Source organism: Chiloscyllium plagiosum, unplaced genomic scaffold (genome assembly GCF_037043375.1).
Source record: "Chiloscyllium plagiosum isolate Xiang-an unplaced genomic scaffold, Cpla_swu_hap1 HiC_scaffold_43, whole genome shotgun sequence".
Classification (NCBI taxonomy): Eukaryota; Metazoa; Chordata; class Chondrichthyes; order Orectolobiformes; family Hemiscylliidae; genus Chiloscyllium; species Chiloscyllium plagiosum.
The window spans coordinates 27,448,539-27,474,974 of NW_028270181.1; the positions used below are offsets into that span (position 1 = coordinate 27,448,539).

The 26,436-nt window shown below is 45.6% G+C and overlaps 1 long non-coding RNA gene across 2 annotated transcripts in view; it reads right to left on the reverse strand.

The window, feature by feature from the left end:
• The window catches only part of LOC148137457 (uncharacterized), a 39,444-nt gene extending 13,475 nt beyond the window's left edge, over window positions 1-25,969 (reverse strand). The window contains exons 1-3 of one of the 2 annotated variants that reach the window (XR_015754269.1): window positions 25,955-25,969; window positions 16,770-16,972; window positions 1,652-1,723 (exon numbers count right to left, since the gene is read on the reverse strand). This is a non-coding gene — a long non-coding RNA (uncharacterized LOC148137457). Of the gene's footprint in view, window positions 1-1,651; window positions 1,724-16,769; window positions 16,973-25,618; window positions 25,634-25,954 lie in introns of those variants that run through there. The other variant, XR_015754270.1, reaches the window with a different exon arrangement.
• Between the last annotated feature and the right edge of the window lie 467 nt (window positions 25,970-26,436).

Consider the following 26,436-nt stretch of genomic DNA (forward strand, 5'->3'; position numbering starts at 1 on the left):
GGTCGGTTCCATTTCATACTGTTCAAGGAAACTATCACGGATACGCTCAACAAACTCCTCCTCAAGGCTACCCTGACTGAGCTGGTTCGACCAATTGACATGTAGATTAAAATCCCCCATGATAATTGCTGTACCATTTTTGCAGGCATTAGTTATTTCTTTGTTTATTGCCCACCCCGATGTGATGTTATTATTTGGCATTCCTGATGAAGGACTTTTGCCCGAAACGTCGATTTTCCTGTTCCTCGGATACTGCTGTGCTTTTCCAGCACCACACTGATCTAAACTCTGGTTTCCAGCATCTGCAGTCCTCACTTTTGCCCTGTTGTTATTTGATGGCCTATAGACTACATCTATCAGTGACTTTTTCCTCTTAGAATTTCTAATTTCCACCCAAATGGATTCAACCTCATGCTCCATTGAACCTATGTCATCTCTCAGCACCTGATGTCATCCTTGAATATCAGAGCTACACCACCTCCCTTACATTCCTGTCTGTCCTTCTGAATAGTCTGGTACCCCTGGATATTTAATTCCCAGTTGTGACCATCCTGTAACCATGTCTCTGTAATGGCTACTTAATCATATTAATTTGCAATGATTTGTGCCGTTAACTCATCAACCTTGTTGTGACTTCTCCGAACATTCAGGTAAAGTGTCCTTATGCTAGCTTTCTTTATCCTCATGAATTTACAACATCTCGAATAATATCTCCTGAGTTAGTCTTCCCTTTTGCTTCTTTCATAGTCCGTCTTGAGCTGAAACCCTCCCGCACACATGCCAACCCGATGCTTACCTTTTTATTTACCATCATACTCCCTGTCGTTTTCCTTTTCCCTTCCCCCCCGACTCACTAGTTTAAAGTTCTAGTGACCACCCAATTTACCCTTTTCGCTGGAACACTGATTCCAGAGTCATGTGACACAGGAGGCAATTCACCCATCATGCCTACACCATCTGTCTGAAAGAGCTATCCTCTTAACCCCACTGTCCACCAGCCTTCTGTATTTTTCTGTTTGAAGTATAATATTTTAAAGTGAGGAATTTTGTTCTTTTTTTGTGATTTTAAATGAGTGAAAAGCTCAGGAGCCGGTTTCTAGGCCAACAAGAGAATGCTGACAAAATAGCTGAGCCCTTTTTCCCCTCGGCCCTCCTGATTGGAGCAGCTCCTGTGACTCTCCGAGGAATGTTGGTGCCCCTCAGGACTGTCCGGGTGATGACTCAGCAATGCCCACTAGCAGATGGGTGGTATCAGGGCTAATGCTGGGCTGAGTCTCCTGTGGGGATTGGCAGGGTGACTACAAATCCAGAATTTCACTCAATCCCATTGTATGCCCTTCCTGTGAACTGGTTAAAATGTCCTATTATAAGGGTCTGCCCTCTCGTATATTTACCCTCTGATCTCCAAAGAGCTTGCCCTCTAACCTCCCATATATCTGCTCTCTTGACCTCCCTTCTGTTTACCCTCTTGACCTCCCATGTGTCTGCCCGCTGACCCCTCACATGGTAAGATTTGACGCCTCCATGTAACTGTTCCACTAACCACACCTGACCTCTGACCCATTGAACACACTGGACATGTCATGGTGACGGCTTGCTATTCGTTCTCTAAGTGTATTCGCTGTGTCCAATCAGGGGCTCCTCCAATTACCTTTTCGAGCCTTTGCAGTTGGACAATGAAGGCAATGGATGAGCTTCTTCTTGCAGCACAAGATGTCTCCACCTGAAACAAAGAGACAGTCACGGAGGGATGTGCAATCGTTCATAAATGGACAGACCCCCTCGCTCAGCTCACTGCCTCCCCCCACCCATCCACACTCACTCTACCCTGCCTACAATCCCCACATGCATCCACGCTATACCTTCACCCACAGCCATCTTCTGGTCAATATTGTCGGGCGGGGGGCGGGGGGGGGGGGGGGGGGGAGTGATCTCAGGAATCCATCAGCCAAGAGTTCAAAGCCCACCTCTGCAAGACGTGAAGCTGAATTCGGGAAATCTAGTCACTGTTAAGAGTCAAGCAAACACAGAAAGTTGGAGAAGCTCAGTGGACCGGGCAGAATCTGTGGAGTGGGAAAACGGAGCTAATGTTCCACGTACTGTATGACTCTCAAAAAATGTCAACTGTTTCTCTCTCTCCACAGAAGCTGCCAGACCTGCTGAGTTTCTCCAACCTTCCTGGCACGGTGGCACAGTGGTTAGCACTGCTGCCTCACAGCGCCAGAAACCTGGGTTCAATTCATGCCTCAGGCAACTGTTTATGTGGAGTTTGCACATTCTACCTGTGTCTGCATGGGTTTCCTCCGGGTGCTCCGGTTTCCTCCCACAGTCCAAAGATGTGCAGGTCAGGTGAATTGGCCATGCTCAATTGCCCATAGTGTTAGGTGAAGGGGTAAATGCAAGGGAATGGATCTGGGTGGGTTGCTCTTCGGAGGGTCGGTGTGGACTTGTTGGGCCGAAGGGCCTGTTTCCACACTGTAAGTAATCTAAGCTAATCTTCCCGGTTTTGATTTCAGGTTTCCAGCATCCGCAGTATTTCGTTTTAGTATCGGTCCCTCTCCCGGTCTGGTCAGTCAGTGGTTGGCACTGTCACGGAAGGAGGCCATTCTTTCCATTGTGCCTGGACTAGCTCTCTGAAAGAGTATCCTCTTAATCCCACTCCCCAGTAACCCTCTGCCCTTTTCGGTTTCAAGGAGCCCTAGTGGGGGATTGGTCTGTCTTCCAGATTGTGCTGGGGTTCCACAGAACTCTGTACGGTTTCTTTTGCTGTTTATGATGTATATGTATCAGGGATTTACTCTTAAACACCGTGACTGTGGTCACAACGTTTCTGACGATAGAAACCGTGTGGTTGATAGTGAGGAAGATAACTGCAGGCATATCTCAACGGATTGGACAGGAGGGAGCAGAAAACTGGCAAATACAATTCAACCTGAGGAATGTTGTTGTGAAAGAACCCCATCTGGTTCACTAACATCCTTTAGGGAGGGAAATCTGCCGTCCTTACCCGGTCTGGCCTCCACATGACCTCCAGGATCCCAGTTGGCTCTTAAACAGGGTGTGAAATGGCCCTGAGAAGCCACTCTGTTCAGGGATAGGTAGGGATAGACAGGAGATAGCGGGCCATTTCAGGGTAGCCTCTGGTACTTCACTCACTGGGCTAGGGCGGAGGAAGTGAAAGCTAGCCCCAGACATCACAAACCCAATTGAACCTCCTCCACTACAGCCCCCACCCCCCAGTTCTCTCTCTCTCTCTCTTCGCCCCTTTTATGTCCAGTCACATCAACACACCCCCGTCAAGGACATGCCAACCTTGCCCACCCCAGACCCCTGTCCTATTTTAAAGTCCGGCTCCATCGTTTCTCTCTGCAACTTGCTGCAATCCCAGAAGGAGCCACGGCTTCTGGAGGCACTGCTGAGCTGCCAGCCAATGGATTGGCAGCTGGCTCACGGAGACAGGGCTTCCTCCCCCACTGGGCATTGGAGGCCAAGCTCATGCTAACTAAAGGCCAGATGGCCAAAGAGTAGTACCAGGCTAACCCTCCACTGAACTCCACACCAGAAGCTGTGGACTGGCTCCCGGTGCTCTATCCATCATTGTCTAACCCTATGACACAACGCCACTCCTGGGGGTGTACCCATCACCGCCTGTTTCAAGGGGACGTTGATGGTTCTGGAAGGAGCTACATTGTTCATGCTTCCAAATTAATTCACAAGCTGGCTTTGCAGCGCCGGACTGCGTCAGTCTTTGTGACTTGAAGCAAAATGCTGGCGTCCGTTTGAAGCAATCCCAGACTGCAGACAAAATGCTGGAGAAACTCAGCAGGCCCATGGAGAGAGAAACAGAGTTAATGTTTCGAGTCTGATAGGATTCCTTTTCAGAGTCTTCTCCAATCTGCTCGTGACTAAATTAGCCCCTCCACCCTGTTCCGCAATTCAATTAGTCTATGGCTTGATGTCTGTTAAACCACCTCCTCAGTGTGGTCCCAGAGGATGCTGGTGATCTAGTAGTCATGTCAATAGGCTAGAAATTCAGAGGCCTAGATTAATACTCTGGGTTCAAGCCATACCATAGTGGCTGGAAGAATTAAAACTCACTTAATGTGGAATTGTAAGCTACTCTCAATAATAGCAAACGTGTCATTGAGTATTATTTTAAACTCCTATCAGATTCATTTATGTCCTTTAGGGAAGGAAATCTGCCATCTTTTTCTGGTCTGGCCTACATGTGACTCCAGACCCCCCCCAGTAATGTGGTATATTCTTTAAGTGAAATGGGCATCCAGGGATCAGTAACAAACTTTGGTTTTGCCAGTGTTGGCCACATCCCATCAGAGAATTAAAACAAAAAGGTCTTTAGTGGCCTTGACAAATAATCTCAGTCATCACAGGATATTAATGGTTCAGTGGTTAGCACTGCTGCCTCACAGCATCAGGGACCCAGGTTCAATTCCAACCTTGGGTGACTGTCTGTGTGGAGTTTGCACATTCTCCCTGTGTCGGTGTGGGTTTCCTTTGGGTGCTCCAATTTCCTCCCACAATCCAAAGGTGTGCAGGTTAGGTGAATTGGCTGTGCCTGTAGTATTCCTGGATGTGTAGGTTAGGTGCAGAAGTTGGGGTAAACAGAGGATAGTAGGGGAGTGGGTCTGGGTGGGTTACTCTTTGGTGGGTCAGTGTGGACTTGTTAGGCTGAAGGGTCTGCTTCCACACTGAAGGGATTCTATGGTTCTATGAGCTAAACTGAAGAGAGACATATTCTGTCAAAGTTTCTCATCTTGCACTCTTCAGAACATTTGCAAGATTACCGATTTAAAGAAATTACCTTTTCATACTGAACGTGGAGAGCACGCAGATTGGGTAAATCACAAAAAGGAGTTAAAAGCCAGTCCTGGAAAGTTCCCAGCACACCTCAGAGTAGTGTGTGTGTGTGTGTGTGTAATGTATATATGCTGGAAATCCCAAAGACTAGGGCATTGTATCAAACAGCATATCCCTTCAGTTGTTCACACCCAATCAGGCCATGTTTACAAAATTTAAAATGATGTCTGATTACATGATTGGACATCATTTTCTGAATAATCCAGACCATGCTATTAATTAAGATGGCAACCAATTTAAGATTGTTAGCTGGGCTCACAATGTGGTGCATCGGTATTTACTGGAAACCAGATATTTTAAAACGCAAGACGAAATCTTTGCAGACAGGAACGACATGTATTTCTTGCAAACATTCTGATGTACGCAAAATGACAAACCTTCAACAAAATGTTTATTTTCACTCGAACTCCTAGTTTTGACACATTCCACTGATCTTCAGAATGAACATATTTCCTCCTGTTTCCATCACCTTAGTCTTTCTGAACTTTAAGGCTATGCTTCCTTGTTCTGGGCTCCCCCAGTTAGAATCATGTAATTACAGAATTTTACATTGTAGAAGGAGGCCCTTTGGCCTATCATGTCTGTACTGGTTCCCGAGAGAGCTACAAGGTTAGTCCCATTGTCCAGCCCTATTTACATAGCCCTCTAAACTCCTCACTTTCAAATATTAGAGAAAATTGTTTCTCCCAAATACAATATTAATTCCTTTAATCATCTTAATTATGTCATTCCTTAATCTTCTAATTTAACAGATGGAATGCCCTTTTGTTCACCCTGTCAAACATATTGTTGGTCTCTGGTCATTTGTATTATAAACTTGCATCTGATAGCTGCCTTGCTGTCAGATTCAGGATTGTATCTGACCTCAGTTGGGCCTTCAGTCACCATTTGGCTGCTCCCGGCTGGGCAAGAAGAGGCGGCCATTTTGTGTCCCACCTCCTGCTGTGACAAACTCCTTTTAGCAAGTCCCCCAAGGGACGAACACTGTAGGGCAGTTCACAACTAGAATCAAATACATGGCACCATTAAATAGACTTTAATTTGTCCTCGAGTTTCTAAGACGGTGTTTATTGCCCGGCCCTCACAGTGAGAGTCTGTGATTGTTGGCACGGTGGAGTGATTCAGCAGAGAGCACCAAACAGATAAATACTGAGAGCATAGACTGTGGTCACGTAGGCCAGACCAGTTGGGGGGGTCAGGACCTGACCTCTATAAAGGGATGTCAATGATATTGCTGTCCTCAATTACAATATTAAACCTTTTATTGGTTCATAAATGACCAGATTTATTGAATCCAACTTCACAACAAAATAATCGCCCTGGTGCTAACCTGGATTCAGTGCGCCAATGTAAGACATGGACACCTTGGGACCTACAGCGTTAAGAGAAGGCCATTTGGCCCATCATGTGTCTGTGGAAGAGCTGTCCGAATGGGTAAAGCAAGAACAAAAAGCAAGTTCTGAGGAAAGGTCACTCGACCCAAAAATGTTAACTTTGATTTCTCTCCGCAGATGCTGCCAGACTTGCTGAGCTTTTCCAGCAATTTCTGATTTTGTTTCCGATTTCCAGTGTTGTCCGCTGGGAGGTCTTTGGGTTTTTATTGAATAAAGCAAGATCTGCATTTACACAGCAGCTTCTCACAATCGCTTGATACCTCAACACACTCTACAGCCAAAGAAGAAAATTTAAAGTGTGATCATTATCGTTACATTGGAGATGCAGCAAATCAATTTGTGCACAGCAAGATCCCACAGATGCCAGACAGCCTGTCTTTAGTGGTGTTGACGGAGGGATAAACGTTCGTTAGAACATTGGGGAGAATTAGCCAGTTCTTTATTGAAAGAGTGTCAATGGGACCTTCTGCGCTCACTCAAGTACCACTTCACCTGATGAGGGGACCAGCGTTCCAACAGCTTGCGATTTCAAATAAACCTGTTGAACTTTAAACATGGTGTCACGTGACTTCTGACTTTGTCCACCCCAGTTCAACACTGGCACCTCCACATCTTCACTCAGTTAGGCAGAGAAGGCGCCTCAGTTTAACATCTCATCAGTTGACAGCACCCCCTCAGAATGGCGCTGAAGTGTTGACCTTGAACCTCTGAGCTCAAGTCCAACAGAACCCGTGACCAACAGAACCCGTGACCAACAGGGCCCGTGACCAACAGGGCCCGTGACCAACAGAGCCATGCCAAACCTCCACAGCTCAAACATACTTGTTTACAATTTTGTTTTGATGCTGTCTCCAGCATCCTTGAGTACCTACTAAATCTATTTTATGAAAATAAATTCGATAAAATTGACTTTAAAAATTCTGCCCAGGGCAGAAATGGCTGTCACGAGGGGTCATAATTTTAAGGTGACTGGATGAAGGTTGGGGGGAGATGTCAGAGGTAGGTTCTTTACACAGAGAGTGGTGGGTGTGTGGAATGCACTGCCAGCGGTAGTAGTAGTCAGGGACATTTAAGCAACTGCTGGACAAACACATAGATGGCAGTAAATTGAGGGGTGTGTGGGTTAGGTGGATCTTAGTTTAAGATAATTGCCCGGCACAACATCGTGGGCCGAAGAGCCCTGTACTGTTCTATGTTCTAAAACGGGATTGTTCAGTTTGCTGTACTGTAACAATGGGACTACATTCTTTAAACAGTTCTCAGTGATCAATCAATATTTAAAATGTAAACCCTGTGTGCCTTGTGTTATTTTGTACCCTTGCAGTGTAAACAGTGTGAGTGTTTGCAAGGTTTTAATCAATCTATAGCTGTTTCGTTGCCGATAAGGTGGGAGTTGAGAGGGCTAAAGGCTTTAGTTAATTCTGAGCTACACGTCCAAATGGTTCTTTTGGTCTGTGCACTCCCCTCTGAGCTCTGTGACCAGACAGTTAAAATAGTTATTTACTGTAGACAGTTCGAATCTCATCCATAACTATTCATCTGGTTGTTGTGACAATGTGTAGCAGCAGAATCTTAACTTCCCACAAAGGATTTTTAAATAGTTTAAGTAATGCCTGGCCAGTATTTGTTCCCTGTTGTCCTTGTGAAGGTGGTGGGGACCAATATTCTTGGCTGCCACTGAATGGCTTAAGAGCATTTAAAGGTCAACCTCATTGAGGTCTGGAGTCCACTGCAGGTACAGACCAGACCAGGTAAAGACAGCAGACTGCACTCCCTAAAAAGCACCCCTCAACCCAGTGGGATTTTTACCACAATCTGGATGTTTCATGATCACTGTCACTAAGACTGGATTTTCACCTCGAGAGTTATTCTGGCAGCTCCTGCGGAGGGATTCGAACCCAAGGGCTATATTTACGGAGCACCCTCATTCCCTGCAGAGACCCCAACCCCTCCCCAACCACACCCCCATGAGAAAGCCTAGGAGAAAGCGAGGACTGCAGAATGCTGCAGGTCAAGAGTGGGATGCTAGAAAAGCACAGCAGGTCAGGCAGCATCCGAGGAGCAGGAGAATCGACGTTTCGGGCAAAAGGATTTCAACCCTACTGCTCTCCAGCATCGGCAGTCCTCACTTGCTCCTGGTTGATTTCAACCCTACTGTATTCCTGATGAAGGGCTTTATGTGCGAAATGTCGATTCTCCTGCTCCTCGGATGCTGCCCGATCTGCTGTGCTTTTCCAGCACCACACCCTCAACCCATGAGAAAGTAGTGTGTGGTCTGACTCAATTTGGGAAGAAGGCCCATCTTCAAAGACTGGGCCTGATGCCCCAACAATGGCGAACTACTGAGACTACAAACACTGTCCGCAGAAGAGGAGCTGATGGAGGCTGTGTTATAGGCCGGTCTGGTCGACCAGAGCGGGTTTGGCTTGAGCTGGAGTGAGTGGGAGAGGGTGGCTTGGAAAGCGGGTCTGAGAGAGACCAGTGGACATAAAGGGGGTTTGATCTTGGAAAAGCATTGGTTTGGGGGGATCCCAAACCTACCCATGTCCCTCCCCTGGGCAGCTACCATCCTGTGCAGGAAAAGCTGCCAACTGTGGGCAAAATGTCGGCAGGAGCTGGATGAGACACTTAGACCATTAGGTGTGACACACAACTAGGTCATTGCCCATCAAGTCTGTTCTTCCCCGCAAACAGATCATGGCTGACTTGATCATCAATTCCACTTCCTTCCTTTCCCCCATAACTCTTAATTCCCTAACCAATTAACAATATATCTCTCTCAGCCATGAATATACTTAAATGATCCAGCCTCGATAGCCTTCTGGAGTGAAGAATTCCCTACCCTCTATCAGAAGAAATCTCTCCTCATCTGTGTTAAGTGGACAACTCCTTTATTCTGAAATTGTACCCTCTAGTCCTAGACTCTCCCACAAGGGGAAACAACCTATCCTCTGTCAAGTCTCTGAAGAGTTTTGGATGTTTTCATAAAGTCTCCTCTCATTCTTCTGAACACTAAAGAGTACAAGCCCAAACTACTCAATTTCTCCTGATGAGAACATCCTGGAATCAACCCAGTGAACTGTTTCCAATGCCGGTATATCTTCCCTCACATAAAGGAATTAAAACTGTTGACAGTGGTCTAGGTGTGGTCTAACAAGTATAGTGCATAGTTTTAACAAGACTTACCTAATTTATACTCAATTCCCTTTGAAATAACTGCCAGCATATGCCTTCTCTTTTATCTGCTGAACTTGAACGTTAGATGTTTGTGATTTGTGCACAAAGACCATAAATAACATTATGCTGTATCTCTTTTCAGTCTCTCTCTATTTAAATAATATTCACCTCTTCTACTCTTCCTGCCAAAGTACGTGATCTCACATTTTCCACTTTATCCCCTTCTTCCACACTGGGGTATATCTTTGCTGAGAGTCAGAAACTATTTTCATAAACATCCTTGGTCTTCTCTTCTGCCTCCCTTTCCAAACTACTGTAGGCAGCTCTGCCCATATCCCTACACAATTACATTTATTTACATAACTTGCTTATATGTAGTTGTACAGTTATATATAGTTGGATAGTTGTTTCTGACTCAAGTTTCTCACTCTCAAATTGAATGCTGTATTTTACCTTCTTATAGTCAATGTTCCCTAGGGGATCTTTTACTTAGATGAATTGTTAAACCTGCTTCATTACCACATTACCAGGTCTAAAATTGTCTGACCCCTAGTTGGATGCGTAACCTTGTTCTAGGAAAATACCTGAATACACTCAATTCTTCCTCAAAGTTACCTGTACCAAGTTGACTTTGCTAACCTACGTGAACATTAAAACTGTCCAGGATTAATATAGTTGTTGTTTTACACGCCTTTGTTATCTCCCGATTTATTCTCTGTCCTACAGTGTAGCTCCTGATAAGGGTTTATAGGATTGTCTTTTCCCTGTTATTCCTCACCTTTACCCGGAGGATTTTACATCATAGAACATAGAAGGATAGAACAATGCAGCGCAGAGCAGGCCCTTCGGCCCTCGATGTTGTGCTGACCTGTGAACTATTCTTAGCTCGTCCCCCGACACTATCCCAAAATCATCCATATGCTTATCAAAGGATTATTTAAATTTCCCTAATGTGGCTGAGTTGACTACATTAGCAGGTAGGGCATTCCACGCCCTTACCACTCTCTGTGTAAAGAACCTGCCTCTGACATCTGCCTTAAATCTATCACCCCTCAAGTTGTAGTTATGCACCCTCGTACACGCTGACGTCATCGTCCTGGGAAAAATACTTTCACTGTCTACCCTATCTAATTCTCTGATCATCTTGTATGTCTCTATCAAATACCCTCCTCATCTTCTTCTTGACAATGAGAACAGGTTCAAGTCTCTTAGCTTTTCCTCATAAGGCCTTCCCTCCAGATCAAGCAACATCCTGGTAAATCTCCTCTGCACCTTTTCCAATGCTTCCACATCCTTCCGGAAATATGGGGACCAGAACTGTACACAATATTCCAAGTGTGGCCGCACCAGCGTTTTGTATAGTTGCAGCATGATATTGTGGCTCTGGAACTCAATCCCTCTGCCAATGAAACCTAACACACCGTATGCCTTCTTAACAGCACTATCAACCTGGTGGCAACTTTCAGGAATCTATGTACATGGTTTCCAAGATCCCTCTGCACATCCACACTACCAAGAATCTTTCCATTGATCCAGTACTCTGCCTTCCTGTTATTCTTCCCAAAGTACATCACCTCACATTTAGCTGCATTGAACTCTATTTGCCACCTTTCAGCCCAATTCTGTAGTTTATCCAAGTCCCCCTGCAACCTGTAACATTCTTCCACACTGTCCACTGACGTTAGTGTTGTCTGCAAATTTACTAATCCATCCACCTATGCCTGCGTCTAAGTCATTTACAAAAATGACAAACAGTAGTGGTCCCAAAACAGACCCTTGTGGCACACCAGTAGTAACCGGACTCCAGGCTGAATATTTTCCATCAACCACCACTCGCTGTCCCACTGCATACCCCTGGTATACATGTTTTTCAGGGGAACAACCATAGGGGATCCCTCCACTGACTGTTTTCTCCCCCTTCGAACAGTCACCCAGCTTTCTTCATGCCTAGGAGTAACTACTTCCCTGTAACTCTTATCCAACACAGCCTCTGCCTCCTGAATGATCCGAAGTTCATCCAGTTCCCTAACATGGTCTTGGAGGAGCGAGAGTTGGGTGCACTTCTTGCAGATGTACTTGGATGGGACACGAATGGCGTCCCTCACCTCAAACATCTTGCAGAAGGAACATCACTCTCCCTGCACTACCGTCCCTGCTAGTCCCCTTATCACAAAGTAAAAACGAAGAGACGCTTACCTGATATGTCCCTGGTCTTTAAGGTTAGAGGAGGTGGTTGGGTGGGAGGCCCTACAAGGCCCTAAACAATTCATCATGGCCAATTCACCTAACCTGCACATCTTTGTTATTGTGGGAGGAAACCTCTGGGAAATCAGCTGATCCAAAACTATTTTTTTCCTATTGTATTTATTCCATCTCTGGAAATAACAAAACTATCTTACCACCTTTCCCTTTCTGCCTGTTCTCCCAAAAAGTCAAATACCTCTGAATATTTAGTTCACAGCTCTGATCTCAGTGTAACCATTATGGTTATAAGACCACACCCATTAACCTCTATTTATGCTGTCAATTTGTTCCGATTACAACATGCGCTTGATTAAAGAGTATTTAATTTTACCTTTTTACCATTCTTTCCCCTTTTGATCCTATTTGTTCCTTGTTTTCATATTTGTACACTCTCTCCCTTCCTGTTCCACTCTGGGTATTAATATCAAAATAGCCACCCGCTAAAGCCATGCATCTTTTTGGTTTCAAGCCAATGTTTTCCCTTGCCTGACGTCCCTCTTTGTCCTTTAAGTTAAATCCCAGCCTTAGGTATTCGATTTACTAGACACTGGTCCCAGCACAGATCAAGTGAAGCCCGCCCCAGTGCAACAGCTCCTTTTTACCCCTGACCTGATGCCAGTGCCCCATGATGGTGTGTGTGTGTGTGTGTGTGGGGGGGGGGGGGGGGGGGGTTGGTTGGTGGGGGGTGAGGGGGGGTTTGCTGGAGACCAACAGTACATTTCAAAGTTGGGCAAATGCTTGAAAAAGGAAAAACACAGGATAGGGCAGGGCAATGCAACTCAGTATTTGACATATCCGACCATGATGGGCCAAAAGGTCTCCATGATTTGCCTTGGTTTGACAAGCCTCAAACCTGGTTGGCTCAGGGGTCTGATATCTGATTACCATGGTAATTATTCATGGCAATTTGACTGACAGGCCCGCTAACCGCACATAAGCACAAAAGTTAAAGTGGTTTATAAGTATTATTTTAGTACAGAAGAAACAAGTTAGAACATCTTGTGGTTGATGCAACATTTGCATGAAAACTGCACCCAGAAATGTCTTTTCTACTAGGGCTCAGCCAGGTTTGTTGGTTAACCACCATTGTAGTCTGAGCTTCCAAATGAGGATTGGACAATGGGATGCTACACTGTAAACTCACTGGGTCAGAGACAGAGCAACAACTCCGAGGGGATGGGGTAAGGTCCAATCCCAGAAGAATCATAGAATCCCTACAGTGTGGAAAGAGGTCATTTGGCCCAACAAGTCCACACTGACCCTCCAACGAGTAACCCACCCAGACCCATTCCCCTACCCTATTGTTCTATATTTACCTCTGACTAATGTACCTATCCTATACATCCCTGAACAATTTAGCATGGCCAATTCACCTAACCTGCACATCTTTGTTATTGTGGGAGGAAACCAGAGTAAACCTACACAGACATGGGGAGAATGTGCAAACTCCACACTGTAGGGATTCTAAAGTCTAGTAAGACTCTTGTTCGGAACTGAAATTCAGAAGACTCATAACGTTAAATGAGCTTTCTTTCCACAGATTAGATTAGATTGCTTACAGTGTGGAAACAGGCCCTTCGGCCCAACAAGTCCACACCAACCCTCCGAAGAGCAACCCACCCAGACCCATTCCCCTACCCTGCACATCTTTGGACTGTGGGAGGAAACCAAAGCACCCACGGGAAACCCACACAGACACAGGGAGAATGTGCAAACTCCACACAGACAGTTGCCTGAGGCAGGAATTGAACCCAGGTCTCTGGTGCTGTGAGGCAGCAGTGGTAACCACTGTGCCACCATGCAGACCTGCTGAGCATCTCCAGCACTTTCAGTAATGAAGAAGACAGAAGCAGAGAGGTTATACGGGAGATGTGAGACCATAAGTGGAGAAGTGTGGACAGCATAAGTCAGTTTATTTATGGAGGGATATAAATGTGTTGAAGCAGTTCAAGAGGTTCATTTGACTAATACATAGAACTTGAGGCTGTCTTCATGTGGTGAAGTGTTGGACAGCCTAGGCTGCTGGAATATAGAAGGAAGTGAGTTGAATGAAACATAATGTTCCGAGGGAGTTTTGACAGAGTAGGTTTGAGAGAGGATCTCCCTTTCTGTGAGAATCTAGAACGAGGGATCACTGTTTGAAAATCACTGGAAAGGCAGAGGAGATGCATTTTTATTTTATCTCAGGAAGTCTTTAGAATCTTTCCTGAAAAGACAAAGGGGTGGAAAGTAATCAGGAATACAATCAGATCAGTCATGACTTTATGGAATAGATTACAGATTCCTACAAGGTGGCCCATCGAGTCTGCACCAATATAATCGTCACTAAAAGTGCACTAATCCTAATTTCCTGCACTTGTCCCATATCCTTGAACATTGTGATATGCAACGTACCTATCCAAATATTTTTTACACATTGTAAGGTTTCCAGCCTCCACTACCTTCCGAGGCAGTGCATTCCAGATTCCCCTCACCCACGGAGTGAAAAGGGTTTTTCACCAAATCCCCTCTGAATCTCCTGCCCCTTCCCCTAAAACTATGCCCCCTTGTTGTCTAGCCCCCTTGTTGTCTAGTCTATTCATATCCCTCAATCTTGTACACCTCAAATATGTCCCCCCTCAAGCTTCTCCCTCAAGCCCATCTAGTCTCTCCTCATAGCTCAATTTCTCCATCGCAGGCAACACCCTGGTGAACCTCCTCTGTACCCCCTCTAGTGCCATCACATGCTTCCTGTAGTGAGGTGACCCGAACTGCACAATGTACTCCAGCTGTAGCCTGACCAACGCTCTGTACAGCATGCTGGAGGACCGAATGGCCTATTTGTAATGTGTAAGTTGGTACGTAGAGACTGGTTAACAGGCCACACTGTGAATGGTCCTTCCCTGGTTGTGATGAGGGAGACCCTTGCTGATGGTGCATGCCTGTGGTGTCCTTTAACAGGGCTCAGGAACTGTAGGTATCACATGTCCCTGTCTGACCAGGAAACTCTCTGCCATTGGTGGAATGTAAAAATTAACCATTCACTTGCAGGAGCCAAAGCAGGCCATTCAGCCCATTGGGGCTGCTCTACCAGTCAATGCCAGTGAATCTGTCTTTAGATAAAGGGACTGCAACCTCTCTGTTTTATACTCCATTTCCTTTGAAATAAAGGCCAACAGTCTATTCAGAGTCATACAGCACAGAAACTGACCCTTTGGTCTAACTCGTCCATACTAACCAGGTTTCTTGAACTGAACTAGTCCCATTTGCCTGCATGTGCCCCATATCCCTCTACACCTTTCCTATTGACATAACCATCCAGATACCTTTCAAATGTTGTAACTGTACCTATCTCTATTACTCCCACTGGCAACTTATTCCATGTATGCACCATCCTCTGTATGGAAAAGATCTCCCTCAGGCCTCTTTTGCATCTTTCCCTTCTCACTGCAAAAAAGATGCCCTCTAGTTTTGAGAACCCTTACTCAAGGGGAAAGACCTCGGTAATTCACCTTATCTATGTCCCTCATGACTTTATAAACCTCTGTAAGGTCGCTCCTCAACCTCAGATGCTCCAGGGAAACAAGTCCCAGCCTATCCTTATAACTCAAACCCTCCAGTGCGGGTAACATCCAGATAAGTCTTTCCAGCATCCTCTCCAAGTTAATAATATCCTTCCTATAGGAGGGTAACTAGAAATGCACACAGTACCTCCAGCTGTTGAACTTGGATGCCAACTCTTTAGGTATCTGGTCTCCTCTAAGCTTGTGCCTTGTGCACGTCTGATTTTAATAGCTCCACCATTGCTGGCTCTGCCTTCAGTTACTGACAGCTCCCATACTCTTCCCTCTCTCCAGCTCTGTCTCTTGTGACTCCCACAGTTGTGGTGGGGGGGGGGGGGGAAACAGAATTCAATGTTTCAAGGAAGTGAATGTAGGACGAATGGAGCAAGTAGTCAGTGGTCAGGAACACGTTGTCCATGAGGGCGATGAAGAGGGTGCGTGCTTTTTAAAGAAAATTAAGTGGGGGCTTGAGGGAAATATGCTCTCAGGGATTACAGGAATATGTCAGGAGGAATGGGACTGACTGATACAGAGAAAACGGGAGCAGGAGGAGACCATTCGGCCCTTCAAGCCTGCTCCTCCATTCATTGTAGTTATGGCTGATTGTCCAACTCAGTTCCTTGCTTCCACTTTCACCCCTGCCTTTGATCCTGCTTGCTCGAAGAACTTTATCGAACTCCTTCCTGAAAACCTGCTCTGTGACAGAGAATTCCACAGGCTCCCCACTCTCTGGGTGGAGACATTTCTCCTCATCTCAGTCCTAAGGGGTCTTCCCCGCATCCTTAGACTGTGACCCCTGCTTCTAGACTCCCCGGTCACTGGGAACACCCTTCCTGTGTTTACCTGGTCTATAATATCCTGTTAGAATATTATATGCGATCCCAACCTCATTTGTCTGAACTCCAGCGAGTATAATCCTAACTGATCCAAACTGTCTTCTGTAGGATTGAGACTCAGCATGAAGTCAATGGGCTGAATGGTCTCATCCCGCACTGTTTCTATGTCAACCCTTAAGAAGCTCCTTAAACCTGCTTGTCCAACCAGTTTGCTTGTCCTACACACTACCTCCGCATGTGGCTGTTGGACGAGGTGGGGGTGGGGGCGGGGGTTGGTGTGGGTTGAGCTGAATAACACCCCTGTGGTGTGACGCTTTACCCTGTTCCAGGTGCTATCTGAATGCAGGTTGTTGTATCTCAGAAGTAAGAGTCAGGAAGCCTCATAGCTCTTAACCTCAGTCCCGCTCCCATTAGCAAGAGGATGGGATAGGGCAGTGGGTATTAGTGGGTTCAACAAGGGATTCCCATTAAATTAAACGGATGGGCACCACACTCCCAACAATTACGAATAAAAACAAAGCAAAACTCTTTAAAACGGAGCCGCACCGAATGGAAACGCAGTGTGATCATCTCAATCTAAATCTGTGGCTCCAATGCAATGTTAAGGATCACTTGAGTCACTTACACCTGTATTGCAGAGAGTGGGACAAATTTAGTCTCTACACTAACGCCAGACATTCAAATGCACCACGACTCACCTCTTAATTTCTTAACGTAAGTCTCACCCAGCGAGGACATGCAGAGAACCATCAGTACCACACAGCACAGGACAGGGAGAGTCCTCATCCTGACCGTCTCCTGATGAGGAGTGTACAGCAACAGGCGAACTGAGAGCAGCCTTTATACAGAAAGCGAAGACAATGGCACCTCTTAGTAACCCCCAGCAGGGGGTGGAATTCCCCTGAAACCCAATAAATTTCCTGGTCAATCAAAAGTACTTTTCTACGTATTTACCCTAATGATTTTTGAAGAGAGAGAGAAAGATAAAATAATATCCTGGAAATATCCAGCAGTTTCTGTAGAAAAAGGAACGGTGACTAATTCACTTTCAACTGGATTGAAAGGCCAGTAAGTGAGTCAAGGACCACTTTTGGATCCCTGATAACTTTTAAAAATAGAGAGGATGCCTGGCGATCGCTGAGTCACTCCTTTTGCCCCGTGCTTGCATTCGTTCTGTGTTTGAATTCCTCTCTCGAGAAGGTGCACCTCAGCGGAAGCAGGTTGAACAGGGAGAAAGTTCAAAATGCCGGAGTTAGAAAGATATAACAACATGGTAACAGACCCTTCAGTCCAATTTGCCCAGGCTGATCGGATATCCTAAGTAAATCTAATCCTATTTGCCAGCATTTGGCCCATTTCCCTTTAAAACCCTTCCCATTCATATACTCATCCAGATGCCATTTGAATATTGTAATTGTACCAGCCTCCACCACTTCGTCTGGTGTGACCCTGTATTCTGAGATTATGGCCTGTGGTGTGACCCTGTATACGAAGATTATCCCCTGGGGTATGACCCTATATTCTGAGATTATGCCCTGCGGTGTGACCCTGTATTCTGAGATTATGCCCTCTGGTGTTACCCTGTATTCTGAGATTATGCCCTCTGGTGTTACCCTGTATTCCGAGATTATTCCCTGTGGTGTGACCCTATATTTTGAGATTATACTGTCTGGTGTGACCGTGTATTCTGAGATTATGCCCTCTGGTGTGACCCTGTATTCTGATATTTTGCCCTCTGGTGTGACCCTGTATTCTGAGATTATGCCCTCTGATGTGACCCTGTATTCTGAGATTATGCCCTGTGGTGTGACTCTGTATTCTGATATTATGCCCTGTGGTGTGACCCTATATTTTGAGATTATACTGTCTGGTGTGACCCTGTATTCTGAGATTATTCTCTGTGGTGTTACCCTGTATTCTGAGATTATCCCCTCTGGTGTTACTCTGTATTCTGAGATTATGCTCTGTGGTGTTACCCTGTATTCTGAGATTATGCCCTCTGATGTGACCCTTTATTCTGAGATTATGCCCTGCAGTGTGACCCTGTATTCTGAGATTATGCATTCTGGTGTGACCCTGTATTCTGAGATTATCCCCTCTGGTGTTACCCTGTATTTTGAGATTATGCCCTGCGGTGTTACCCTGTATTCTGAGATTATACCCTCTGGTGTGACCCTGTATTATGAGATTATGCCCTGTGGTGTGACTCTGTATTCTGAGATTATGCCCTGTGGTGTGACCCTATATTTTGAGATTATACTGTCTGGTGTGACCCTGTATTCTGAGATTATTCTCTGTGGTGTTACCCTGTATTCTGAGATTATCCCCTCTGGTGTTACTCTGTATTCTGAGATTATGCTCTGTGGTGTTACCCTGTATTCTGAGATTATGCCCTCTGATGTGACCCTTTATTCTGAGATTATGCCCTGCAGTGTGACCCTGTATTCTGAGATTATGCATTCTGGTGTGACCCTGTATTCTGAGATTATCCCCTCTGGTGTTACCCTGTATTTTGAGATTATGCCCTGCGGTGTTACCCTGTATTCTGAGATTATACCCTCTGGTGTGACCCTGTATTCTGAGATTATCCCCTTGGTATTACCCTGTATTTTGAGATTATGCCCTGTGGTGTTACCCTGTATTCTGAGATTATCCCCTCTGGTATGACCCTGTATTCTGAGACTATGTCCTCTGGTGTGACCCTGTATTCTGAGATTATCCCCTCTGGTTTGACCCTGTATTCTGAGATTATGCCCTGCAGTGTGACCCTGTATTCTGAGATTATGCCCTGCGGTGTGACCCTGTATTCTGAGATTATCTGGTCCTCGAAAAGGGGAAACAACCTGTTGGTCTCCTTACCCAACAAAGCAGCTATCAATCTTAACCGAATTTACAGTGGTGGTCTAACATTCACACTCTTTCAGGACTGAACTCCAGATTTCCCATAGCCTCAAGTCGAAAAGGTTGCGTGTCAATTTTAGATTCACACTGAACTGGACTGTTTTTACAGCTCTAGAACTCTGTAAAGATAGCATCTGCCCTCGCACTGACCCAGCACACCTCATTGCCTGAGGGTTCAATTTGGCCAGAATAACAGATGGTTTTATAGGAAATCTTTCAGAAACGACAGACTTCAGAAAAGCTTCACTATAACAACAAAGGCAACATTGTGCATTTATAGAGCGCCTTTCATGGTTAAAAATGTCACACTGCCTGTCACTTGAGATGAAAGTGAAATTGGATGGAAATTGACCAAATGCAGAAAGAGAAGATGGGGCTTGAGGAAGTGTTAGTGACAATTGCCTATTCCCCTTTCCCCTCGAATAAATGGGAGCAGGAAATTAGCATCTTCATTGGGGAATGCTGTAATATGCCTAAGTGAAAGATGAGGTGTTATTTCTCCAACTTTACCTCATATAAACACTCTCTTACTTGTCCAATTGCCATTTCCCTTTTACCTCACACCATCATCCCATCTGTCACTGATCCTTGTCCGTCATCTCCCCTTTGGCTCTGCCCTTCTCTCACCCCTCCTTCCCGGTTTAGGAGCTGTTACATCTTTAACTTTGCGATGGGATGTCATCACTTCTCATTCCCACAGATGTTATTTTGTCCTTTGAGTGTTTTCTTCTTGAGGTCTCTCCTGGAAGGTGGGCCAACCCACAGCACCATGACCTCAGGGTCAGGAGGTGGATCCTGAAGCTAGGCCGGCTGGAACAAGAACGGTCTGGTCTTGACCGGTTAACTAAGCTAACCAACCCCACATGGAGTCAGAGTTGTTGTGGTGACACATCATTTAAATCATAGAATCCCTACAATGTGGAAACAGGCCCTTCAGCCCAACAAGTTCACAACAACCCTCCGAAGAGTATTCCACCCAAATGCATCTCCCTACCCTGTTATTCTACTTTCTACCCCTGACTAATGCACCTAACCTCCACATCCCTGAACACTATGGGCAATTTAGCATGGCCAATTCACCCGACCTGCACATCTTTGGATTGTGGGAGGAAACTGGAGCACCCGGAGGAAACCCACGCAGATACGGGGAGAAAGTGCAAACTCCACACAGCCTGAGGCTGGAATTGAACTTGGGTCCCTGGCGCTGTGAGGCAGCAGTGCTAACCACTGAGGCCCTGTGCTGTCCTCTGAGCCACCGGATATACATGTGTGTTGTTGTCTGGAGCTATGGAAATGTAACATCAGATTTTGACACACAAATGGCCCAAGGATTCTTTATTCTTTATTCTTTATTCCACTGACATCAAGTCATTAGAAACATGCAAGGAAGTTACGATTAAAAATGGAAGACACAGTATTGATATGGAATTAAGCCCAAGATTCACATGTTTGTCTGGTTTCCAAGAGATCTCCTTTCCCCCAGCATACCCTTTCAGGGAAGGTCCTTTTGACTGCTTAACTGCCCTCCATCACCTTCATGCGCTGGTTCTTAGGCCCCAGCTGTTGGCAATACTTATCAATGATTTAGAGATGGGTAGGAAATGTAACATTTCCATATTTGCGTATTATCCAAAGCTAATTGGAAATTTGTGTAGTGAGGAAGATTTCAGGTGGATTTAATCGGAATCAGTGAAGGGAAAAGTTATGGAAAATGAAAGGTAATGTTGGGGAAAAAAGTGTGAGGTTGTCCACTTTAATGGGAGAAAGAGATGTGTGGAGTATTTCTGAATGACAAGTCCTGGCAAATCTACGTCCCAACACAACTGTTTGAGCTGCCCGGCTCAATGCCTTCCCTCACCTTTGCTACCAGCTCCTGAACATTCTGTTACAGACAGTAATGGTGGAATCACCAAATTTCTTTCAAGACTGATCAGGAGTCTCGAGTTGAGAAGTGTGGTGCTGGAAAAACACAGCAGGCCAGGCAACATCTGAGGAGCAGAAGAATCGACGTTTCGGGCATAAGCCCATCTTCAGGAATGAGGCTGGTGTGCCAAACGGGCTGAGATAAAAGTTAGGGGGGGAGGGAATTTGGGGGAGGGGCGCTGGGAATACGATAGGTGGAAGGAAGTGAGGGTGAGGGTGATAGGCCGGAGAGGGGGTGGGGGCGGAGAGGTCGGGAAGAAGATTGCAGGTCAAGAGGGCGGTGCTGAATCCAAGGGTTGGGACTGAGATTAGGTGGGGGGAGGGGAAACGAGGAAGCTGGAGAAATCTACATTCATCCCTTGTGGTTGGAGGGTTCCTAGGCGGAAGATGAGGTGCTCTTCCTCCAGGCGTCATGTTGCCAGAGTCTGGCGATGGAGGAGGCCAAGGACCTGCATGTCCTTGGTGGAGTGGGAGGGGGAGTTAAAGTGTTCAGCCACGGGGCGGTTGGGTTGGTTGGTCCGGGTGTCCCAGAGGTGTTCCCTGAAACATTCCGCAAGTAGGCGGCCTGTCTCCCCAATGTAGAGGAGACCACATCGGGTGCAGCGGATACAGTAAATGATGTGTGTGGAGGTGCAGGTGAATTTGCGACGGCGGTGATCAGGAGTCTCTCCTATTCTTCTTGCCTGCCACCAGCATATTTTGAAGGGATTTACAAGTTGATGTTCACCTCAATAAGGGGACCAAACCTGTTCACATTACTCCAGATGTGGTCTCACCAGCACCTTGTATAGTTGCAATAAGGCGTCCCTACTTTCATACTCCAACCCCCTTGAAATAAGAGCCAACGTTCCATTAGCCCTTCCTGATTACCTGCTACCCCTGGCTGCTAGCTTTCTGTGTTTGTGCACAAGTCCCCCTCCCACATCCTCTTGTATTGCAGCGTTCTGCAGTTTCTCTCCATTTAAATAATGTTCTATTGTTCTCCATTCCAAAATGAACCACCTCACATTTATCTGTATTAATCTCATTTATCAATTATTTCAACAAGTTTGCTAAAGTCCCTCCTGTAATCTGGTGCAGTCTTCCTCAGTTTCCCAGTCCACACAACTTGGTGTCATTAATAAACTGTTTGATTTCAAAGTTTGAATCATTAATGTGCTGAAGGAAGCTTTTGGGGTGGTAGTGTATCCATGCACGAGATGCCGATTTGTTTCTGAGTGTCTGTGCGTTTGGGTCGTGCTCCCCGAGAATCTCTCTGAGCTCTCAGAGTTTCACAAATCAAGAGGATCGGGCACCTGGAAATCAACTTGAGTAACCTTGAAAGAGAGTGTCCCGTGAATGAGGTGATTGCTAACAACAGTGGTAACTCCTGATAATGGGAAATTTACTCATTCAGATGTTATCTGTCACTTAAAATTGCAGAGATCAGCTCAGTCTTACCAGTGTGTGTGCGTGTGTGTGTTTGTGTTTGTATGTGTGTGTGTGAATGTATGTGTGTTTATGTTTGTGTGTTTGTAAGTGTGTTTGTTTGTGTTTGTGTCTGTGTGTTTGTTGTGTCTGTGTGTGAGTGCGCAAAAGTGTTTGTGTATTGAGTATGTGTGTGTGTTTGCATGAGTGTGTTTATGTGTGTGTGTGTGAGAGTGTGTATTGTATCTGTGTGTGAGTATGAGTATGTGTGCGTGAAAGTGTGTGCGTTTTTGTGTGTGTGTGAATGTCAGTGAGCGAGTGAGTGAGTGTGTGTGAGTGAGTGAGTGTGTGTGAGTGACTGTGTGTGTGTGTGAAAGTGTGTGTGTATGTATGAGTGTGTATGTGTGAAAGTGTGTGTGTGTGTGTATGTGAGTGTGTGAGTGAGTGTGTGTGTGAGTGGGTGTGTGTATGTGTTTGTGTGAGTGTGTGAAAGTGTGTATGTGTGTGTGTGTGAAAGTGTGAGTGTGTGTGTGAGAGTGGGTGAGTGTGTGTGTGAGTGAGTATGTGTGAGTGAGTGAGTGATTGTGTGTGTATGTGTGAGTGTGTGTTTGTGTGGAAGTGTTAGTGTGTGTGAGTGAGTGAGTGTGTGTGCGTGAGTGTGTGTGTGTTTGTGTGAAAGTGTGAGTGTGTGTGAGTGAGTGTGTGTGAGTGTGAGTGTGTGTGTATGTGTGAGTGTGTGTGTGTGTGAAAGTGTGAGTGTGTGTGAGTGAGTGAGTGTGAGTGAGTGAGTGTGTGAGTGACTGAGTGTGTGTGTGTGAAAGTGTGTGTGTGTATGAGTGTGTGTGTGTGTGAAAGTGTGTGTGTGTATGTGAGTGTGTGTGAAAGTGAGTGTGTGAGTGAGTGTGTGTGTGTGCAAAAGTGTGTGTGTGTGAAAGTGTAAGTGTGTGCGTGAGAGTGAGTATGTGTGAGTGTGTGTATGTGTGAGTGTTTGTGTTTGTGTGAAAGTGTGAGTGTGTGTGAGTGAGTGTGTGTGCGTGAGCGTATGTGTGAGTGTGAGTGAGTGTGTGTGAGTGTTTGTGTGAAAGTGTGTGTGTGTGTGAGTGAGTGAGTGTGTGTGAGTGAGTGACTGTGTGTGTGTGCGCGTGTGTATGCGTGTTGAACTGGATGATCCTATGAGCTCCAGCCTGATGAAGTAGGTTAGACTGCAGGGGAAAGATTCATTTTGCTGCCCCCTGTTGTGCATTTCCCACCCTCCCAGTTATTGTGGGGTTTTGCTGCCTGTATTTCTGCAGCAGTCAAGACCCTTACTTTTGAGAGATTCCTGTGCAATCCAGGAAAGGTAATAACCCAAAGTGCTCTCATAAACTGGTGGTTACATTCATATTTAGAGACATGTAAATGATTTGGATGTGAACATAGGAAGTGTAGTTACTAAGTTTGCAGATGACACCAAAATTGGAGGTGCAATGGACAGTGAAGAAGGTTACCTCAGACTACAACGGGATCTTGATCAGATGGGCCAATGGGCTGAGGAGTGGCAGATGGAGTTTAATTTAGATAATTGTGAGGTGCTGCATTTTGGAAAGGCAAATCAGAGCAGGACTTATACACTTAATAGTAAGGTCCTGGGGAGTGTTGCTGAACAAAGAGACCTTGGAGTGCAGGTTCATAGCTCCTTAAAAGTGGAGTCACAGGTAGATAGGATAGCGAAGAAGGCATTTGGTATGCTTTCTTTTATCGGTCAGAGTATTGAGTATAGGAGTTGGGAGGTCATGTTGCAGCTGTACAGGACATTGGTTAGGCTGTACAATTCTGGTCTCCCTCCTGTAGGAAGGATGTTGTGAAACTTGAAAGGGTTCAGAAAAGATTTACAAGGATGTTGCCAGGATTGGAGAATTTGAGCTTATAGGGAGAGGGTGAATAGGCTGGGGTTGTTTTCCCTGGAGTGTTGGAGGCTGAGGGGTGACCTTATAGAGGTTTATAAAATCATGAGGGGCATGGATAGGATGTATAGTCTTTTCCCGAAGATAAGTGTGTCCAAAACTAGAGGGCATAGGTATAAGGTGAGAGGGGAAAGATTTAAAAGAAACCTAAGGGGTGTCTTTTTCACGCAGAGGGTGGTGCATATATGGAATGAGCTGTCAAAGGAAGTGGTGGAGGCTACTTTAGTTACAACATTTAAATGGCATCTGGATGGGTACGTGAATAGGAAGGGTTTAGAGGGACATGGGCCAAGTGCTGGCAAATAGGACTGGATTAATTTAGGATATCTGGTTGGCATGGATGAGTTGGATTGAAGGGTCTGTTTCCACGCTGTACATCTCTATGGCTCTCTGACATAATTCTACACTGCTCAATTCCTGCGATCTTACAATAAAAAAGTCATATAAAGGCATAAGAAATAGGAACAAGAGTTGGCCATTCAGCCCCTCAAGCCTGTCCCAACACTCAACAAGATCATAGCTGATAACTTCAGGCCTCAACTCTGTTTTCATATCAGCTTAACATAGTCTTCCCCCCACCCCCAAACTCAAGAGTATTTCAAATATCTGTCTCCCTCTTCTTTCAATGTTTTTGGTGATCTTGCCTCCAAGACTCTCTGGGATAGAGATTTCCAGACACTGACTTTCTCTGGGAGAAGAAATCTCCTCACAGTTTGGATAGGCTGGGCCTGTATCCATTGGAATTTCAAAGAATCGTAGAACACAGGCCATCCCACCCATCAAGTCCATACTAACCCTCTGAACAGCATCCCATCCAGATCAGCACCCCCACCCCAACTCTATAATGTTGCACTTCCCATGGCCAATTCACCTAACCTGCACATTGTTGGACTGTGAGAGGAAATCGGAGCAGCCGGAGGAATCCTGCACAGACACAGGGAGAATATGCAAATTCTACATAGACAATCGCCCAAGGCTGGAATCGAACCCAGGTCCCTGGCGCTGTGAGGCAGCAGTGCTAACCACTGAGCCAGCCTACCTCCCCAAACAGTGAGAGGTGATCTTATTAAAACAGATCAGATTCAGAGGGGACCCTACCAGGTTGGGTGCTGATTGGATATCTCCTCTTGTGGGAGAATCTTGAACCGGGGGCACAGTTTACAAATGACGGGTCTCCCATTAGGACAAGAGATGAGACGAATGCTTTTCTGTCAGAGGAATGTAAGGGCTATTATACTTTCTTCCCCAGGGGTAAAGTCAGCGAATACTTTTAAGGTAGAGGTAGACAGGTTCCTTACCAATAAAGAAGTCTATCTTTAATGGATAGATAGAATGTGGGTTTGAGGTCACAGTTGGATCAGATAAGAACTTACCAAATGGCACAGCAAGCTGAATGCCTACTCTTCCTCCCAATTTGTTTGAATAATTTATTTTCGTCGTGGTCGACACTGGAAGTTTTGCGATAAGCCTTTTAGTTTGGAATGCAAATAGTGAGAAAACACGATGTATGTGCCTTGATTTGAGATGTATCGTCAATACCCAGTTTAATGTGTATCACACCCATCGTTTTCGCATTGTAGCTGTTTGTGCAAAGTTATGGTGCTTTAACATTCCTTTGGCTCACTCCCTCTGTTGTCTATGTTACCATGGTTACTTTTCAGCCCTTCTCATTCCTGTCCTTGTGCTGACATTAACCTCAACTGACTCACCTGTTTACACATTGATCATGAATTGGCCTTCCTGTTGCTGTCAAGGTGAGCAGCAGTTAGAATTCAGTCTGACATTACCTGCTTCCCAGAAAAAGGGCTTATTCTGAGCAGGACCTAGCTTACTCCTGGGTGGGGCGGTTTGTTTTTGCTGTTGATTTTAATTTATTTTCCGGCTGAAAGGGAGAGGATTGTGTGGGGGAACGCTGATAAAATATCCTTCTCAGTTTGTCTTTCATTTCGACATCTTGGTGTGATCATTCTGCTGCGCTTTTCCAGCAACACATTTTCAGCTCTGATCTCCAGCATCTGCAGTCCTCACTTTCTCCTAGTGATCATTCTGTGCCAACTTTCCCTGCCTGTCCCACTGTGACTTACTTTAACTCTCACTCTCTACAGTTTTGCCCTTCTCCCACTCTCTGCTACTCTCTTTCTCCTTCTCTCTGTAACTCTTTGCCTGTCTCTCCACCTTTCCTTCCTCCCCT